An 18397-nucleotide genomic window follows, 5' to 3' on the forward strand; every position below is an offset into this window, starting at 1 on the left:
GAATGAAACTTATACATTCTATTCCAATTTATACTCCTCACAGTTCTCCCAAGCAGATTGTGATGTCTTTTTTGATCAAATAGATAATCTGATCCCTAAAATTGATGAATCATTTAAGGAATTTTGTGAATCTGACTTTAGAATTGAAGAGTTAGATGCATCTGTTAAGAAAATGGCGCTTAATAAATCCCCTGGTCCAGATGGGCTTACAGTTAATTTCTTCCAATTTCTTTGGGAAGACTTAAGGGAAATTTTATTCAAAGCTATACTGGCCAGTATTGAAAAGGGAGAATTGATGTCTAGCATGAAACAAGGATTAATTACATTAATTCCTAAACCAAACAAAGATAAACGACAATTGGATAACTTAAGGCCCATAACTTTATTAAATACAGATTATAAAATTTTCTCTAGCTCAATTGCGACAAGGCTCAAACAAGGGGTTTCAAGTATAATTAGTGAGACACAATCAGGGTTTTTGAAAGACAGGAACATTCATAATAATATCAGATTGGCTTTAGACTTACTGGACTACAATGATCTAATTAGTGATGACAGTTTTATTCTTTTCTTGGACTTTTATAAAGCTTTCGATTCAGTAGAACATCCTTTTATTTTAGAAACACTAACTCGATTTGGATTTGGGGATAAATTTAGGAAGATAATAGATATACTGTATAATGATATAAATAGCTCTGTGTCGTTAGGCTATGGCACTGGTAAAAGATTTAGCGTCAAAAGAGGAATTAGGCAAGGGTGTGGAAGCTCTCCGCTGTTATTCATAATGGTTGTGGAGATGCTCGCAATTTTAATTAAAAACAGCAGCGTTGCCGGAATTGAGATTATGGATAATTTTTTAATAATTAGTCAACTTGCGGATGACACTACTCTTTTCTTAAAAAATGAACATCAGATTCCCCTGGTAAAACAAATAATCACTACATTCTCAAAAGCTTCAGGCTTAAAGTTAAATTTAAATAAATGTGAACTATTGGCGTTAAAGGAGTGTCATTCACAATTACTGTACGATATAAAGGTGAAGAAGGAGGTAAAATATTTGGGCATCACAATTTCAAAAGATCACAAAGTCTTAGAAAAAGTAAATATTTCAGATAATGTTGACAAATGTAAGACAATCTTAAATAAGTGGTTACAAAGAGACATCACAATTTTTGGAAGAATATTATTAACCAAAATGGATAGTTTATCTAGATTTATATAGCCAGCTTACTCTTTATCAATATCAAATAAAGTTATTAAAACAATTAATAGCTTGAATTTTAATTTTATTTGGAGGAATAAGTGCCATTATATATCTAAAGATGATTTGGTTAAACCATACATTGAAGGTGGTGGAAACGCAATTGACTTCGATATAATGAATGGTGTTTTGAAACTTAAATGGTTAAAATCCTTCCTAAATAATCCACACTCCATTTGGTTTTTTATACCAAGTAAGGTCTTTAACACATTGGGGGGTATCGATTTTCTCCTAAAGTGTGACTTTGAAATTACTAAGCTACCTGTTAAACTCTCTGAATTCCATAAACAGGTCCTTCTTTATTGGAAAATGTTATTTAAACATAATTTCACTCCACATAATAGCCCAATTTGGAACAATAGATATATACTAATGAACAGAAAATCTATTTTTATTCAAGATTGGTTATCAAAAGGTGTTTGGGCAATTGCCCATTTTGTAGATGAGGAAGGACATGTTCTAGAACATCAAGATTTTTGCCAAAAGTTTAATATCCAATGTTCTAAAAGTAAATTTAATCGGGTTATAAAATCCATTCCATTGTCACTTAAAAACATAGTTGTAAATGATATAATATATTCTGACATATCCCCCAAGTTAAGGCATTTATATATAGATGATATTCGATTTTGTGATGTTAAATGCAATAATAAGTTTCTAAGATCTTCATTAAGGAGCCTTTATTCTCCAAATTTACTTAGACGTAATTACATATTAAAAGATTTCCAAAGGGAAGAAATTGAAAAAATAAGAACTGATTATATCACCTTCCCTATCCCTCCTAAAGGGAAAGAAGTCCAATTTAAAATTTTGAATAAAATTTACCCGACAAATAGACTCCTTGGTGATAGATTCAAAATAGAAACTGGTAATTGTGTATTTTGTGAAACAGAAGAGGAGGATTTGGACCATCTATTCTTTTTGTGCAATTTTATACAAATATTTTGGTTGGATTTTCATACCTGGCTTTTTTCCAGTGGGATTCAAATTACCCCACTTACCTTAAATATGATCATGTTTGGAGTGTTTTTGAAAGAAAAGAAAGCTAATTATGGTGTTAATGTGTTATTAATCTTGTGCAAGCAATTTATACATAAATGTCGTTTTTTTAAGACCAAACCAACACTAGCTTACTGGAAAAACGACTTAAACCTGTTGGTTAAATCTTTGACTTTAGTTAAAAAGAAAAAGGCTGCTTTTTTTGTCTCCTTTGTGGAAGATTTTGATTTAGTGAGTTAATAATCTGTTAAATTATGTGACCCCATCTTTATATATATATTTTTTTCCTATGTATGAAAGTTGTTAATATGTAAGGAATGTTTATTCTCTGAATGTATAATATATGGTGCATTTTATTTGTATGTTATCTTTACTAATAATAAAAAAAAACACACTATGACCAAATCAGACAATGCAACACAACACGCAGGTCGCCCCAATGAATTGATTCAGCTTGTAGCAGTGACTTGTTAACTTCTCATTTGTCAAGCATATCTCCCATGAATGATATGAAATCATTTAGAGACATAACATTGACATCACAAAGCAGAAGCTGCAATCAGTTTTTAGGAAAGTGAGTTTAATAGGAGTAGGTAAAATAATGCAGTAATTTCTTAGTTTTATAATCCCTTTATAAATCATGTTGGCTACAGCCTATTTAGCAGTGCAAAAGGAGCATCGGACAAACAAACAAACAAATAAATAAACAGTCAACAACAACAAAAAAGTTAGTACCCAGGGATAAAAATGTTGTGTATGAAAGGGAAACCTAATGGACAGATGTGATGCCTGAACAGTGGTGGCTTTAAGTGATGTATCAACTCAAACATGCATCCATGGTCTGTGTTACATAAGTACGATGATCAGTGGTGACGGTTGGCGCCGCTTTGGAAGCAGAAACTGTTGGTTTGAAAGCCTTCAGTGTCTCCTTGTGGCGGGACTCTTATACTGCACTGTAAGATGTCGAGCAGTGTCAGCCGTATGCTAGAAAGTGATACATTAAAATTCCTGGGGTCACCATGAAGAGCTTACTTCCTTTCTTGCTCAGTGTGTAAAATGTGGTACTTAATGGATTGAAAAGAAAAATGATGGCACCCTTGTAGTTCACACAAGTGGTGATGATTCAGGGTTTTAATTTGTAAGGTTTGAATTTTGAGCCATCATAAATTTTAAAAGAGGAAAGTATACTATTTAACATATGTTAAGTCAAAGCTAATATAGCTGCTCATATATAGCTACTTATAATTTGAAGAGCTGCCTACACCAATGAGTAGACTTCCCAGAATGGAAACAGCACTCTTTGTGTGGTTTGAGAAAACAGTCAAGTTGTTAAGAACTATGACTGAGAAGGATGTGCCTGTGTACAGCAGCAGGCTGCCTTCCTAGAATTTGGATATCCCCCGTGCGCTCGTCTCTGCATTATGTGCATTACCTCTCTTGGAAAATTAAAACCACAGCAGCTTTTTATAGTTTTTTTCATTCACTATCAGCTTACACCAAAAGTCTACTCTGAAGAAGATTATTCAAAACATGCAACACAGAATAAAACAAGTTTAAATTAAAATTAAAGAAATCAAAATCTTGTGGACGTATGCCTTTTACATGTTGGCAAAATATTTAGGATGAGATGGAGATATAACACTCATGCACCCTGAAAATTATGAAGGTCTAAATATGTATCAAAGGGGCTCACTGAACATCAGTGGCTTTCTATGGGGCAAACGTACTTAAACCAGCCACTGTGACCATTGCGGCAGAGCAGAATGAATGATACTGATGGGGACTAAGAGGGTTTGTAGTTAAATTCCTGCTCTTACAGGATCAGTGAGTGTCTGTTTAAAGATTATTAACATACTTTTACATCACTATGGAACACCAGCATTTCTGCAGAGGACAGAACTCCCTGCTTTAATCTACCAAGATGCTCTGTGTTATGTTGTCATGGCAATATGAAGTCAAATAAATACAAATATACAAAAATGCACATTTAAAGGAGGACAAGAAGACAGGCAATTGGAAGAGCTTTTGAAGCAGGAAAACTTTTCTGGATTTCTCTTAATTTAACTGGAAATTTTGCGAATACAAGTCAAGAAGGAAACAAGGAGGCAGCTGGTTGGATTATATCTGAGGACAGGATGCATAAAGGAGAAGCATGAGGAGAGAGAAAACAGCAGAGCGATGGTGCAGAGCCAATCATGGATCAAGTCGAAGAAGCAAGCATCAAAACTGTGAGTAAACATAACACACAAAGAGCTAAAAATTACTGTGCTGATTAAGGAAACATTAAATTTGGTTAGTTTGGGGTCTGCAGCTTCAGGTTTGTGGATTCAGTTGGTCTAAAAATTAAGGAAAGACAAAAAATGTTTCTTTTGAAAGGTTGTTGGAGGATTCTTACTGTAAGAAATATCTGGGTGTGCATCTGCTTTTATTTAAAAAGGTTGAATTTTATTTCGTCACATTGGAAAGGGAAAATTGGAGGATCGGGACAATAATGTGGCCAGATTTACTGTTTCCTTAATCAGAACAATAATTTTGATCTGAACTAGAAATTGTAAAATGGGTTATTTTCTTTCTTCTCTACTGATCACTGTGTTAAATGTTGAGTTACTTGTCAGTCTACATTAATGTTAATGGTACTTTTAAAAAATGCAGTTTATTCGTAATTTTGTAGAAAAAGGCTCTGCACCTGTGAAAAAAAACAAGTATCCACACCCCCAAAATCACTGTGGATCAGAGTAGCTAAGCCCTGGTTAACTGCAATTATATTACAGGAGATGAAAAATATTGGAATGATTGAAAGAAACAAAGATTGCTTTAGGGTTTGAAGATTTGACTTTCTTATTGAAAGAGACGAAAACTAATCTATGTGTGACACTGAGAAAAAAACTGAACGCTTAAAAGATCTGGAGGTCTGACTGTTGTTATGCAAATGTGCAAACTTGTTTTAATGACATTAGAAAGAAAAATGGGATGTTTAAAAAGGTAATATATAAAATAGTTTCTATATTACTTGAAAAAATGATGTTGGTTAGCGCTGCTGTATTTGGAAAAATGCTGGGTCACCCCTGGTCTATACAGACAATAATCCCCTCACATATGTGATGAGTACTGCAAAGCTGAATGCAGTAGGCCACCGCTGGGTAGGTGAGCTGGCAGATTTCAGGTTTGATGTCAAATACAGGCCGGGGAAGGTGAACATCGATGCAGACTCATTCTCTCGGTTTCCACTTGACATTGACACCTACCTCACAAAGTGTACTGAAGAGCTGACGAGAGAGGCCATTCAGGCTACATGGGAGGGTTGTGAGTCTGCAAAGAGACAAGATGCTGCATATGTCGCTGCCCTGTGCCTAACATGCCCAGCCAGAGACACCTGTGAACATGTCACCATTGCAGCCTGTCACAGTGACCTGGTAAAATCCCAAAGGAAGGATCCCTCTATCAGTTAACTTATCAAACTGAAAGAAACAAAATCAGTAATAACTAATGATGGCAGAAGGAGAGCCAGTGGCCCTGTGAGAGAGCTTATGCACGAGTGGGGAAAGCTTCATATGGAAAATCAGCTGCAACATCGTACAGCGGCTCAGCGAAGGCAGCTTGTGCTGCCAGCACAATATCATCTCCTAGTGCTTAAACATCTCCATGATGACTTGGGTCACGCAGGGCAGAGAGGGTCATTCACTTGGCACGGGACCGTTTCTACTGGCCTTTTATGAAGAAGGACATTGAGGCGTATGTGACCAGAAAACACCCCTGCATTAAGCAAAAGAAACCAGTCAAACACATCAGTAACCCTACGAAACCAGTGACTGTGAAAACTCTGAAACAGCCAGAGTACAGTACTGGCTTAGAGTATCACCACAAGCTCAGCATCAAACACACACACACACACACACACACACACACATATGAAGAGAGAGAGAGTATGCATAGTATGTAAACGGCTACTAAACAGACATCATAATTCGTCATACAATGAGAACAGGACAAATCAGCAATTGACACTGACTAATTAACATTATATTATTGTATATATTGTTTGGAGTTTAGTCTGCTACTGTTACTATTTTACCATTTCTTCTTGGAGGAACTGTAACCCACATAATTTCCTTAGGGATTAAGAAAGTATTCTGATTCTTAATGTTTTAGGATACATGACCTGCCATTATCCAATGACACATCTGCTTACCTGTATCTTTTGCTCGTTTCTCCTTGTAGGAGCCATAATTAAATGTATTGAATTTTAATGATCACTGGGTTTTCATTTGTTTGGTTGCTATGGTGATGTGTAACGGGAGTCACGTGGGTGGTAGCGGCGACATTAAGAGGGCGTTGTCAGTCTGTCTTTCACTGGTTTGATTTTGACAGAGAGGAGGGCTGGTAGTTTTTGTTGACCCCAGCACAACGAGTTTCCCCTTGTTGCATTAGAGCCTGTGATGTTTTAAGAGTTTGAATCGCGAGCCGATCACGTTTATTAAAGTACTTTTCAAGCACTTTAATAAACAAGCAAGCAATTCCACCTCTGGCATTATTGCGTAAAGTTGACAGCGCGTCAGGCAGGCTCAACGACTGTGGAAGTCGCTACACTCCTCTTCTTTTCTCTTTTTTTTTAAACTTTAAAAACGGGTTGTGTATGAGACTTTAAATCAACAAAATATAAAATATACATTTTAAATTGTTATTGATCCCTTTACCCCAAGTCCTAAAGTGTATATTTATTTGTGAAACTCTTAAATATTTATTGTTCGTTTACTTGCACTGCTGTAACTGGAGCCTCGTCGTCTCGTCTCTCTATATACTGGACTGTATGTAGCGGAGATGACAATAAAGTTTACTTTGACTTCAGCAGCGAGCAGACGCACCGAGGGCTCTCACGCTCACTTTTCGCGTATAGAATTTTGAAAAAACATCGGTGCAAATTATAAGTCTGTATCATAATGTCTGGTGTTTTCGTGTTGTTGGTTTGTTTTTATTTAGTTTTATTTTGCGAGTTGGTTATTAGATGCTGCTCCAGCCAGCCAGAGAATCCCCCGCCGCCCCGCCCTCTCCTCCCTGTGCCGCAAGCAGCAGGCGCACCTCGCAAACTGAGGGCGCCGTTACTCCCAGCTAATGGGCGATAGAAAACCGATCGGTGCCTATGCCATTCCCAATATGCGCTGGCATGATGTCGGGGCAGCATGAGTACAAGCATGTTTTGGGTTTTTTTTGCCGATGCCCGTGATGCCGCCCCCCACCACGATGCCGCCCCGGACAACCGCCCGTGTCGCCCGTATCTAAAACCGCTACTGTTTATGTCATACAGCCTTGTCTCATGTATGCAGTATGCACTCAGCTTGAAGTCCTGGAACGAGACAGCTTGATATCGTATATGCATACAGATTGATGTCATATAGGCATACAGTATGATGTCATATAGGCATACAGTATGATGTCATATAGGCATACAGTATGATGTCATATTTCACCACAAGCTCAGCATCAAACAGTGAATCTGAGAGCAACATATCAGCTGCAGAGGAATCCAGAGAGAGTCCAGAAAATAAATACACATTTTATATGTCAGAGCAACCCAGAGTTACCTCACCTGAAAGGGAAACTGAACAAGAACAAATTTCCTCTGTTCATTATCTCTCCTGTTTTACAGGATTGTAATCTGTGGTCACGCCCACTACAGCAAGGCCTGTAACATGAACAAATAAATACCACCAACAAGTGTCCCTAGGGGACTGGCGAGACTTTTAAGGCAAGTGATTACTTGCCAGGTTACCACATAGAATACCTAAGCTATTAACTAGCATCAATAAGTCAGTCACTAATATCCCTTGGCAGGTGATTAGCATCCCCTGGCCTAGTTACTGTCTAGTAACTAGTAACTATTTAACACCAATTCATATTATTTGTTAGATTCACTTTTCTTCTTACTTTAGTCAAAAGTCTGTTGACCTAAATATGTTCAAAGTTGCATCATCTTGATATTTACACCAGTGTTGTACAACTCTGAGTGCATTCTGCAACTGATGGGAGGGAAAGGACTCCTTAGCACGACCATTAGAAAAGCCCCTACAGCGCACAAGTAGTTTGGTGTTTAAGTGGCTCAGAGGATCAAGGACAGGAGCAGTGACAAAAGTTATCCTCTCATCACGGTGAATTGTGTGCGCCTTATACAACAGGACAGCAGGAGAGAGCTGGACCATTTTTGGTGCCTAGGTATTTTGTGCAGGCGAAGCAATGAAAAACTCACAACTGCATTTCTTAGTCTGACAGGACAGGATGATCACCCTGAGGCGCTTAAGAGAAGAAATCCAGACCCTTTAACGTTCAAGGAAATTGTGACACATTAGTACAAACAAATAATCGTTAATAAATCAATATCAGTGACTTAAAATCACAGGAGATGCAGGATGAGTTATCCAGATTCATTTAATAATTAACCAACAAATTTAGATTGTCCAGTTAATGTTGCTACTAATTCCCTGATTGATACATTTCTTTACATTTGCCCATTTTTTTGTTGATTCAGAAATAATTCATTGATCAAATTAAACTCCAATTCCTGCAAGCTTTGGCAAAGCTGAGCATGTTCGGTCTGTTGTGTATACAGTTGTGGCTCTAAATACAAACTGAAGTGGCAAAGTGCACAAAAGCAAACTTTGTACCACTGACAAAACATTAGACCACAACTGTATTCATAACTCAGGCTGACTCAGGCTCTGTTAGAGCTTCTGCTCTGTGACCCTGTTTTGCTTGGCATCAATAAGTCATTTGAGCCAGGGATGATTCTGAAGTTCCTCTAGGGTGAGGCGGTCTTCATGGTTCTGACAGTAACAACCCAACAGAAAACACTTGCAGTCTGCTCAGAAATACAACAGAGGGGTTTGAGTTTATCACGCTGGTGTTTATATAAGTCTGTGTGTGCATTAGTGATACAGATAAAGACAGATAACACCGAAAACAGAATTTTCAAGCCTTGTAATGCGACAGGTTAAAGAATTAACATTCAGCTTACCCTCTGAAATGTCAGTGTGCATCTCAGATGTGTTGTTGTCATCAGGGATGATGTGACGTACCAGCCAATCCATCACCGCACCCAGCTGCAAAACTGTGACGCAATCTGCTGTGGTGGCATTAAAGTCCTGCCAGTTTACAGCGGCTGATTTGGTCCCTAAAATCCAGAGAGTAATTATTCATGGTAAGGAATTCATGTGGACACTAAGCGTGTGGGCAGGCAAGGACATTTAAACAGTGAGGCTGACGACCTACCATTTCTTCGTGTGACTGCTTCTGCTCTAAAAGGGACTCCAATGCCAAAATCGATGAATTTGACACATAGAAATGCTGGATGATCAGGCGATGTGTCAAACACAATATTGTCTGGCTTAATGTCTCGATGGAAGACACCCTTGGATTGCATTTCAGCGGCTGCATGTACCAGCTGTCTCATTATGACCTGACAGACAAATGAAAAATACGTTCAAATAATCAGATTTACATTATCCATTAAAGATTGCCACTAGAAGAATTGTAAAGTGCACACATAAGAAGCCATACTGGGAAATTGTCTTCTCTGCGTTTTCCAAAGAAGACAGTCCCAAAGCCTCCTTCACCCAGCTTATCCTGCTCTTCGTATTTTTCTTCAAAGTCCTCTACAGAGAGACAAAACTAACACAGGGGTTGTGATTAGTTGTATGTAGGAAAGCTGACTTTGCCTCAATGTACACATTCATACAGTCTTTGTTAGAAGCTTCCTAGTGATTAGCAGATGGATACCAGCTAAACTCTGAGAGCTTGGGAAAGAGGCTCTATCACTGCAGGTGTGGTGTGAACTTACCTATGTACTTCTTACCTTTAGTGTGACTTTTGTATGTGCTGTGTGTATCTGACTCGTAGACGGAGCAGCTGGCCTCCTCCTGTGAGCTTGATGTCTTGCTCTTTTTACTGCGTGGTTGTTTTGTTCCATCGCTGCTTGACTTTCCTTTGCTGCTCTTCTTTCTGAAAGCAGCTGCAAAAACCAAAACCAATTAGACCTCTGAACTCCACACAGGCCTACAGATGATCAATAACTGTAAAACAAAAAATCTCTGAATGTCTCACTTACACTTCTCCAAGACAAGATGGCTGAGGCCTGGGGTTGGACTTTTGCTGTCCTTGCTTCTTTTGGAAGCTTTTTCCAGTCTTTCTGTGGCACAATCTTTGCGTTTGGAGCTCTTGATTCGCCCATCTGACGTCCTGTCCTCTATCCTGAGGAACCAGGGATCAGTGTGGCGGTCTGCAGTTTGTACAAAGATCACTTGGTTACTACTGAATCAAAACACCTGAAGTAAAAGCCCCAAATTAAGATGAATTTAACAGGTAAAGGAGACTTTACTCACCTAGATATTTACGCACACCCACAGCACGTGGTGTGGTAAAGGTCGGCCAAGATTTTGACCACATGTCAGAAACTGGTTCAAAATTGTACTAAACTCACTTGAACTCTGACTTTGTCTGCACTTAGAACTATCACAAGACATTAAAACAAAACATCGGGCATTGATGACATCACAGCAATCTAACATTCTAATCTATGCAAACTGTCTCCAAGGCTACATAATATCAAATGAAATCATAGCAAAGGAGTAAAAAGCAGGATCAGTCTTAGGGTGTATGTTACATGTTTGCCAGTTTGGATGAGTGAGTGCAATACTTCATCGGCCTGTGTTGTAGCAACCTGTTGAACCTGCTGAGAAACTTTTCTTTGTCCACTCTGCCCCAAACTTCACATGCTCCATAAAAGTGGAGGCCTAGAGACCTCTGCATAGTTATTGCAATTAGCATTACGTTATCAGTATCATCTGATATATATGACATTTACAGTACAGTACTCACACATGACATAGGAGGGAAGAAATATGAACTTTTTGACATAAATTTGATCATATGAAATTGGATTTTTTTAAAATATGAAATAATGTAACTTTTTCCTTCCGTCATACTTCAGAAATATAATATCTTAAGTTTTGAACATTTTTAAACATTTAAGTTTGCTCCTACATGGATGTGCTCCACAATCATTGGTCAGTCATGTTAAAATCCATTATCAGTGGAAAACAAACCTGATCCTCTACTAGAGGCGATTGTGTAATACCTTTTAGATATAACACTAAGCAAACAGTTATTATCAGTTAAAGGTAGTGAGATTTGGAGTGATACATGACACATGATGGAATAAGACACGCAGGCTTAATGCACATAAGTCTGCACACATCCAGACATTAACAGATACACACACATGGCCACCCTTTATATCGGTGGACCTCCCCCAGGCCACACTGCCCTCCCCTTCTCAGAGAAACCCTCAACAGAAGAGTTGAGAAACACAAAACTTGTGAGATCTGAATGTTCTGGTGAGTCTCCATCTGTTACAGGTGGGTGCTGCCTGGACTGTCTCAAGACAGACCAGACCAGGTGCACCACAGACACTTCAAACCTCATCTCAGGACAAAAACCAAAAGAACAACATAAAAAATGAGAAAACTTGCCTTAGAAACATGCAGGGTTAGAGGAGACGGCAGCCGTGTAGAGGTGAGCCTGTGTGAGTCTCTTTTCTTTTAGTGAACAACAGAAAAACAGAAAAAAAAAAGAAAACTTACCTTAAAAATCTGTAGGGTTGTTTTCTCTGAGACATGTTGGAATCTGTAAACAGTTACTCCGAAAAGGATCCAGATGTTTCAAAATACTTCTCTGGCAAATGTTTCAATTCTGCGAACATAAATGCTGTGATTAATGGACTAAAAGTCATTACTTCTCACCCCTATTTATGGATTTAAGGATCAAAGGATCAAATTGGTGGTAAGATTCTAAATATATGTGATGTCATAGTCCTGTTAAATAGTCCCAATTTCAAACCTCATGTGAGGGCAAAAACCACAAGAACAACATAAAAAAGGAGAAACCGTACCTTAGAAACATGCCGGGATACAGGAGACGGCAGCACTGCAGAGGTGAGGACACGCATCTGTTTGAAATAAACAAAACAATAAGCACAGTTATACATACACACACACACACTCCCAAAAACTAGCCAGCCCTCATGAGGAGGTTGCGACGCCCTCCAGGTGCGGGAAAGAAAGCAGGAAAAACCGGGAGTGGGCCGCCTCACCGCTCTTAACATTGGTGGACCGCCCCAAAGAAATCCAAACATGGAAATGCTTGCACACACATGTGATTATGCATAGAGGTCCATCCTACCAGCCAACATCAGATCTCCACGCATGCACACATGAATGCACATACATTTACACACATCCAGAGATAAACTCCCCCAAAGAAACCAAATTCCCAGAAATTAAAACATGGAAATGTTTGCACACACTTGTGATTATGCGTAGACGTCCACCCTACCAGCAAACCTCAGGACTCCACGCAGGCACACATGAATGCACATACATTTACACACATCCAGAGATAAACTCCCCAAAAGAAATCCGAACATGGAAATTTTTGCGCACACTGCACACACATTCAGAGTTCTGAATGTACTGGTGAGTCTCCACCTGTTACAGGTGGGTGCAACCTGGACTGTCTCAAGACAGACGAGACCAGATCCACCAAAGAAACTGCAGATGTGCATCTTTTTGAAATATATAACACAATAAACACAGTCGTGCAGACACATACACTCACACAGGCTGCGAAAGCCTAGCCAGCCCTCGTGATGGTGTGGCACCACCCCTCAGGCGTGTGAAAGAAAGCAGAAAAAACCCAGACTGGGCCGCCTGGCCACCCATTATAAAGGTGGACCTCCTCCGGAGAGAAACCCTTTATAGAAGAGTTGAGAAAGACAAAATTTGTGAGGTCTGAATGTTCTGGTGAGTCTCCACCTGCTGCAGGTGAGTGCAGCCTGGACTGTCTCGAGACAGACCAGATCAGCTGCACCACAGACACTTCATACCTCATCTCAGGAGAAAAACTGAAAGAGCAACATAAAAAAGGAGAAAACCGACCTCAGAAACATGACCAACATCTGTTTGATTAGACTAACAAATAATGGTTGGCCATTTTCAGGTCCTCGCCTAACCTTCAGTCGATGTTCGAGGTCATCGAAACGCTTAGGTTTTATATATCGACTTTCCTTGGACTGATAATCTGTCTCGTATTGAAATTGTTCTTTGGTCAGTTTTGCCTGTTGCAGAATTTCAGGGTCGCTCTTGTTGACTTTAATAGCCACGATCTTTCTGTTTGCTCTGTGAATTGGTTAGAAACAAAACTGAACTTGTTTTGGTTTCTGTCCTAAAATGTTCTCAAAACGTCTCGAAAGGGTTTGGGTTGGTGTCAGGTCAACGTCCGTTATGCCATAAAGTATAATAGGTGAGCGCTGGTATTTATGGGTTTTGGGATCAAAGCAAAGCTACCAGTCATACAGGATCAAAGCAAAGTTACCGCATCACAAGGGATCAAAGTGATTCTAATGTATGCGCAGGCGCACACACACATGTTTGTTTGTGTAATATTGTTCACACTGAATTTGACCGTAGGAAATTTAATATGAGTCAATCAAAGAAAATGTTAGTTTTGAAGAATTTTGAAATTACGAAACTGACAATTACGAGAATTGTTTTTTTTTCTTTTGCATAACATGTCGAGCTTTTCTGTATATAGTCATTTCGTACAAGAAATTGATGAAAATGTTCTATTTTATTTTAACAATCATCAACTTCATATGCAGGTTTCGTACGGGTGCTTGAAATCCTTGAACAATCTTGGATTTTAATATTGTAGTGCTTCTATTTGGGATTTTGTGCTTAAAACGTCTTGAAACTGTATTTCATTCACCACAAATAACTATCTGATTGAATAGTTTTCTTATCAGATAGAGAAATAAAAAGTCTAAAAGCAACATTTCTCTGCCTGGGCTGCCTTGTAGCTCTGCACGTCAGTCTGTTTCAATTTGTGACCCCCCACCCCCTCCCCGAACAGTCGGGGGTGAGTGCACTAACGTGCCTGGAGGCCGTTTTAATGAGTGTTTGCTGGAAAACCAAAAATACAAGAAGGATTTGTACGTTTTCACAATGGGGGAGTTTGCGTAAGTCCTAGTAAATCATTTTCTCGAGTGTGTACGTTACACATGCTAATTTTTAAAATCGTTTTTATTATTTTGCTAGCTAGCAAACTCGCGGGATAAATGATTGAAATGCACTCAGTGTGATGCAATACGGTGCCGCTATTATAACAGTTAGTTATTGCAGGGTAATTTATGGAATATGCTGTGAATTTAACCAAGATTACACAGCAGTAGCAGTAATGCGAGTTACTTCTCCAAAGTGAAAGCTTTAAACGTTAGCCCGATGCTTAACTAGCCAACTCAAGGCTTTCTGATTGAAGGCTAAAAGCGGCGTTGTCACCAAGTAAACAGAATATTGATTATATTTTTGTGTATTGCTGCAGTTTTTTCAAGTATTAACTTGGTGCTTTTGGCAACCTTAGGGGGAAATAATGGTAATATGACTGATCCATATGGACACAAAGAATATAGACTTTTTTGTGCTACCGAAGTTTCGTGGCTTTCATTCAAAATCTGTTTATCGTTAAACAACTTAAACATTATAATGGCTTCAAACTCACATTGAGGCCTGTGGGGCACTATCAGCCACTGAAACAGTAGACAAATGAATATTTCATACCTGAAGGCTGCCTGTTTATCTAAGGGAGATGAACAATACATTATAATTGTATATAATAATATCACAGATGATAGATTAAATAGGTTTTTGATAGATGCTTGTGCATTCTTAAAGTCTTATATGTTGAATTGAACTGAGTATGTCATCTGTTCAAAGCCTCTCCCAGTCAGTGCTGTTCTCTATGCCTGTCTTACTCTACATGATATTTTTTAACATCAGCATGCTAAAGGACTTGTTTGGAAGAGACTGCTATTTTATATGCTAAAATATGTTTTTCTTCTGGGCCAAGTTGGTGAAAACACTTTATTATCCTCTAATAGATTTTGTAAATGCTTGGTGATGGTAGTACCCAAAACTAGCTGCATCAGGTACTTCCCTGTGTATTTGGAGAGGATCAGAAGTCCCAGGAATAAAAAAAGCCCCCAAAACAAAAACGGCAACTAATTATTTATCTGCACAGCCGTACAAGTGGCTGACTGCTAGTTTGGTCCTCTGAGGCCGTGTCCTAGTCAGAGTGTCTCGCTAGATTTCTCTCTCTTCTGTTAATTGAGCGTTTTTTGTTTGTTTGTTTTGTTGCAGTTCTGGGTAATAAGTTAAATTAATAAAATAAATATTGTAATTGCATTTCTGTTTGTTCTGTACTTGCTAACTGTCAATTCAGAAGAAAATGTAGCTGCTGTCTTCCTGTTGCTGTTTGCCAACAAACTCAGTTCCTTTGCCCGATAATTTACTTTAAAAAAATGCCTACATGTATATTTATAAGCTGAGTTATTATATAGCTGAATAATTATATCTTTCAATTCATAACTAATAATGTTTTATTTTAAATTTGTGTCTGTGTCTTTTAGCTTCTTCTGCTTATTATTGTTATCCATCCATTTTCTTCTGCTTATCAAGGACTGGTTTACCCGGGCAGCAGCCTAAGCAGAGAAGCCCACATCTCCCTCTCCCCAGCCACCTCCTCCACTTCTTCTGGGATAACACCAAGACATCCTCAGGCCAGCTGAGAGATATAGCCTCTCCAGAGTGTCCTGGGTCTGCCCTGGGGCCTCTTTCTCCTTTTCTCATCAGCCTCTCTTCAACGTGAAGGAATAGCAGTTCTACTCTGAGCCCCTTTTGAGTAGCTGAACTCCTCAGCCTGTCTTTAAGGGAGAGGCAACACCCTTAGAGAAAGCTCATTTTTTTTCATCTGTCAGTCCTCTGCTCACCTGTCCCCAAACTCCTAAACGAGACCCAGAGAAGATTAAACTCCTCCGCTTGATGCTGCAAGTCATTGTTTTTTCTTGTCTTTTTCTCAACATTTTCCGATAATTCTAAAAATATATGTACAACAGTTTGTTTGTACAGTCAGCATTTGTATATATACAGCAGTATTCTCAAACAAGCAATAGTGAACGCACCTGTGTGAGGCAAATTCCACAATCACAGTTCAATCAGTCCCCCCACCCTGACACTTTTTTCCGCTTTAAGTGAGGAAATGGAATTAAATCTGGACACATCTTTATCTTTTTTGGACATATCAACATATCTTTTTACGGTTAAGAGAATATGGTCATCAGATTGGAGAAACTGAACAATCAGAGCTGTGATAATGATATTTAAGGTGTGTTGACTGGTTCATAATGTCAGCTCATGTCAGAAAACATCCCATGCTAAAAGTTGCCACTAGCTGCTGGTTGATGGTGAATTTATTGTGTATTTTCCACAGTCTGTACAGATGAAGAGTAGCAGAGCTGGAGATGAGGCAGGAGGAAGTGTTGACTCAATTCAATTTCAGTTTATTTATATAGCGTTAATCACAACAACAGTCACCTCAAGACACTTTATACTGCAAGGTGGAGGCCCTATTGTAATACAGAGAAAACTAAATGATCAAAAAAAACCCTTTTGAGTGAGCACTTGGTGACTGTGGGAAGGAAAAACACCATTTTAACTGGAAGAAACTTCCAGCAGAACCAGGTATAGGGAGGGGCAGCCTCTGAGGACTGGTTGGGGTTGAGGGGAGGGAGAAAGGACAAAGGACACGCTGTGGAAGAGAGCCACTCTATGAGCTGTTCATTCAGTTTGTGGTTTAGCTTGACTCCATGACGTTTCGAACTAATGCTTTGCTCAATTAATGTTGCAATGAATTATGGGTGGATTTTACTGATATTCTATCTTTATGTTGTCACCAAACAGATCTACAGATTTGGGATAAGCTACAGGCTCCTCCACCCCTGCTGGCTCTTCTGTCCTGCCCAGGATGGCGCTCCTGGTGCCCCCTCGTCAGGTCCAGCAGTCCTACCGTCCATCCAACAGCTCCTTCTCCCCTCTTACAGCCTCTATGGGAGCTCCATCTGTGGTGGCTACAGGCCTTACAGCTACAGCTATGGTGGCGGCTATGGTGGTGGCTACAGCCTGGGAGGATACAGACACACACCTCACCTTGAAGACGTCCCCCCCAGCAGGTTTGTGCAGCAGGTGGAAGAGATGGAACAGCAAGCACTTACATATTCACATGAGTACATTTTGTTGTTTTGAGAGGTGTACTCAACACAGGACAGTGGCTGCAGGTGCTAATTGTTTTGAGTTAAAGTAATTAAGGCTGCTGTTGTAAAGTTTGATAATAGAATCTGAACCTGGTAATGTTCAGGGCTGCAGTACACGTGTAAAGATGAGTCTGCTTGTATGACATCATATGTGCCTTTGTGTAACTCTGTGGCAAATAAATTGGGTACCATAGCTCCATATGCCATTAGTTACTTTACAAGTGTAAGGAAAAGCAGAAGGACTTGTTTTTGGTTAAGACCAGTTAAAATTATGAATGTCGTTAATTCAGTTTCCTTGCTTGGTTTAGACACTAACTGGGCGAGCGAGGAGGACGACCACGTGGTGGCCAGAGGAGAATATGACTTGACAGCTGCTTCTCAGGAGGAGCTTTCTATGCGAGCTGGAGAGATGCTCAACCTCGCTCCTAAAGGTGATGAGCTTTTTACTGGCTGCGGGACATTTGATTCTGAGTGCTTTGACCCAAAACCTTCTATTTTTGTTTTCCTTATCTTACAACTAACAGATGAGGGCTCTTCTTTTGTGTGAGCGTGCCCCATGTTTACATCTATCACAGTGTTTTCCTCTCCCTCGTGTTTAGAGCTACAGCCCCGTGTGCGTGGCTGGCTCCTGGCCAGTGTGGACGGTGAGACCACATGCTCGTCCCAGCCAACTACGTTAAGATCCTCAGCAAGAGAAGAGACCGCCGGGCCACAGATATGAGAGGCTCGCTCAGGCCCAGCAGGCAAACACGCAGGCACCCCAAACAACCTCGTGTGCACAAATACCCTAATCTGTGCCTCTCCTGCAGCCCATAAACGTACAGCATCTACCCACATCATGTACAGTACTTGAATGATCCATCTCGTCTTTCAGCTCAGTCTCGTCAGATTCATTAGGCTCAGCTGTGTCCCCCTCCTGTGTGCAGTTTCCTCGTTTCCCTCTGTGTGTA

This window comes from Pelmatolapia mariae, linkage group LG13 (genome assembly GCF_036321145.2).
Source record: "Pelmatolapia mariae isolate MD_Pm_ZW linkage group LG13, Pm_UMD_F_2, whole genome shotgun sequence".
NCBI classification, from domain to species: domain Eukaryota; kingdom Metazoa; phylum Chordata; class Actinopteri; order Cichliformes; family Cichlidae; genus Pelmatolapia; species Pelmatolapia mariae.